Source organism: Helianthus annuus, chromosome 10 (assembly GCF_002127325.2).
Source record: "Helianthus annuus cultivar XRQ/B chromosome 10, HanXRQr2.0-SUNRISE, whole genome shotgun sequence".
Lineage (NCBI taxonomy): Eukaryota > Viridiplantae > Streptophyta > Magnoliopsida > Asterales > Asteraceae > Helianthus > Helianthus annuus.
Genome location: NC_035442.2, coordinates 44,442,070 through 44,445,840, shown reverse-complemented (window position 1 = coordinate 44,445,840; position 3,771 = coordinate 44,442,070).

Sequence of the window (3,771 nt, the reverse complement as noted above, 5' to 3'; positions counted from 1 at the left end):
GGGTACTCTGCTGATACGGAAGAAGGAATATTCGTATTTAAGGCTCAATCTGAAGAGCCATTTCCTCAGAAAAAGAGGGGATGGTTCAGTAGGGGAGCACACGAGCGTAGGAAGCGTATGAAAAAGTTACAAGAGCAGAGAGCACTAGCCGCAGCCAAAAGAGAAACTGATGCATATGCCCAGGATATGCTTAATAGGGGAATAGCCAATATCCATATCTTAGCAACCACTGCAGCTGACCCTAACCTGGAGCAAATGTTAGCAACCCAACCACAACCACCAATTCCTGACCAACCGATGGAGATATGAAACCCTGAAAACCAAGTAGAAATGCATGACTTCAATCCAGAAGAAATACCTAGGATACCTGCACCAAATCCCTTAGACCCAAATTACGACCCATGGTGGGACGATAACAAGGACTATATGCAACGCTACCCTATTCCAGAAGACATGCCAATGCAAAACCTAGGAGCCTACCCAGGTTTAGATCCTCTAGATCCCTATTTCGATAATGATGTATTCATTAGAGAAATATTAGAGAAATATTAGAGAATCCTTACCCATTTCAGGCCCCTACACCTCCATACCAGGAACCGCACCCCAGATTCCGAACCCAGTCCTAGAACCTGCACCCCCAATGAGTGCAGAAAACGTACAAGAACTTAGGACATTCGGTGAGGAAATTTTAGAAAGTAGTGAACGGATGAGACAGGTGGGAGAGCGTCTCGTATGGAAATACGATGAACGCAATATGGATTTTTGGATAAATCCATATCCTTGAAACGATGGTGGAGACGGTAGAAATAACAATAATAATAATAATAATAATATAATATAATAATAAAATATGTGTGTATGTGTATAAAAAAACTACGGATGCCTATTACTAGTAGTGTAGCTTTAAATTTCAGTTGGTATTGTAATTTTAATTTCAGTATTAGTGTGTAACAGACGCATAGTATATGAATAGAGTAAAAGTCGCAATGCTCGACGCTTTTGACCAAAATGTGTGTCATGTGATTGGCTATATTCAAATATTATTGATGATATTAATGTGTGGTAAATGTCTAAAATTCAGATGGACAACGAAGTGAATCAGGAAAACCAGAATGATAATATCCAGAACGACAACAACTCGAATAATGATAATCTGAATAATGAGAATCCGAACAACAATAACAATTGAAATCAAGTGGATAATAGTGTCATCCAACACATAGTGGCACAAGGAATCATAGATGCGATGCCATTTATTATCCAAACTGTTAAGGAAGCGGATAATAAAAGTAAGCATAACAGTAAGCGACCAATTAAACCGGAACACAGCGTAAACAATGGACCCGTACTTCAAGTGCCCATTCCTAAAAGGAGAAGAACCATGTCGTATGGTTTTTCTTATAAAGAACTCTAGTCCTGCAAACCAATAGAATTCTCGGGCAATGAAGGACCCATTGCAGCTCTACGCTGGATAGAGAAGACTGAGGCTGTTCTAAAAATAAGCAAGTGTGCTGAAGAAGATAAGTGATGTGCACAAAACGCAACATATAAATTACATCAATTGTGGCATAAAACTAACCCTTTTTTAGTACTAATGTTGGAAAACTGTGCTTTTGTCTTCCTTTTGTATTTTCAGGATTAAATGAGCTCAAATGAACAAAAGAAGCAAAAATGCAGCTAAATCTAACATAAATACAAGAAAAGGAACAAACGTGGCATGCCCGACCTCCCGACAGCATCTTCCCAAAAGCAAAACAAGAAGACAGAAGGCTGAACACGCCCCGTGCTCAGTGAGCACGGGGGCGTGCCCAAGTGTCAGCAGAAAAGACAAAGTGATAGAAGCTTCTACTGCCCACCACGGGGCCGTGCTCAGCGGACACGGGGGCGTGGTCAACTGTTGCAGACACATTTAATGAATTGCGAATTGCAATTAATGAAAAGAGAGACTCGGATGGACACGGGGTCGTGCCCACTGGACACGGGGCCGTGCCCAGGCTTCTGTTCAGCCTATAAATAGGAGTGCTTGGAGCTCTTGCAACTCATCCCTTGGCACACCACCTCTCTCACACTTCACCCACCACCCACCACCATCACAACACCATCATCCACCACCATCATCCATTGTCCATCATAGAGTGTGTGAGTCGTCTCGGGATCCAAGATTGATCGTAAGAGTTCTTGACAATCAAAGGCCATGTTTGCCTAAGTCTCTTACATCACTTGATGAAGACAAGTGTTTAGTGTAATACTTTTTAGTTTTAATCTTTTGCACTTTTTAATTGGTTTTGTATTAATGACTTTAATTACTAGTTTCTTATGTTGAAGGTGATTCTTCCTTATCGTTTGTCCGTGGTGTCTTGGCATTATTTTACTGTCTATATAAAATAAAAGATTATCACCATTCATATCTCCACGGTCTATATGGAGGTATGTTGGCTACCTGGTCGGGGGTTAAGGGAACGGTTTGGTAAGAGTCTTGCCATTGTTCAGTGTATAGATCCTGCAAAGGACCTGGATTAAATTTAATAGGACCTCCTTCAATACCCAACGGTATTGGATGGCGGGGGTCCAAACTCTTTGATCCCCTCATAAGTTAAACTACTATTAAAACTTTAACCCGGCTACTTAGGACTGTATCCCTGCTGACTCAGACTACTTAGCCGAGAGAAACGTCGCCTTCAAAAGAGGGGCCTACCACATTATGCATTAATAACTTAATTAATTATCTTTCAATAATCCGACCCTTTAGGATTGTATCCTTGCTGACTCAAACTACTGGGTTGAGGGTAACGTCACCTTCAAAAGAGGGGCCTACTACAATAACTAAGATAATCTCTTAAACAAGTGCAAAAGTGCGAAAATAATCAAAGGTTACACTACACACGAGTCGGATCCAAGTGATTCATCTTGTCTATCTGTTTTTATTTTTATTTTCTTTTTCAGCATTTTAGTTAGTTTTATTTTTCTAGTTTAAAAATCTTTTTCTAACATTTTGATTTGATTAGTGTCACACCCCGATTTCCACGTATATCACCGGTGGGCCCGGTGGGGGATTATCGTGACGTAGTTGGCAACAATATAGTCAAACCACAATATATAAATGCACAGCGGAAGCATATAGATAAATATTATCCAACCATTTATTGTAATATCGATTGTATCACATATAGTTGAATAGTATCCACAGGAGGGATCAAAATAAATAAAAAATGTTGTTCAACAGATAAGACATCAAGCTTGCGAGACTTTTTAAGATGCTAAGGAGCTATTGCCAGCCGATTACGTGTAGTACCTGCACTTAATCTTTTTGGGAAAAATACGTCAGTTTACACTGGTAAATACATTCAACCGACACTTTTGTAAAATGTTTATTTAAAATTGATTTGAATGCACGAGGCACAAACTCTTTTATAACTTGGGAGAATTATTTAAAATTATAATCTTGTGAACGAATTACATGTTCCTTCTATGCGTTCAGTAGCCCGGATCTAGTCCGGGTTAAAGATCAATAAACACACCACTTTGCGTAAAACCGTGGTGGGTAAACCAACGGCTACGTCTTTTATAATATAGACATAATACCGGGTGTACGCCTACACTCGGGTGTCGAGGTCGTGGCCATTTCGTAAAATGATGCCTAGGATATCCGGGACATGGTCATTAACCCCCCAAAGGCTTTTAAGTAACAAGACTGTTTAAATGAGCCGATCAAATTATTCAATTAACCACCTAAGCGATGGAAGATTTGATGCTCAATCAAGCGGTATTTTA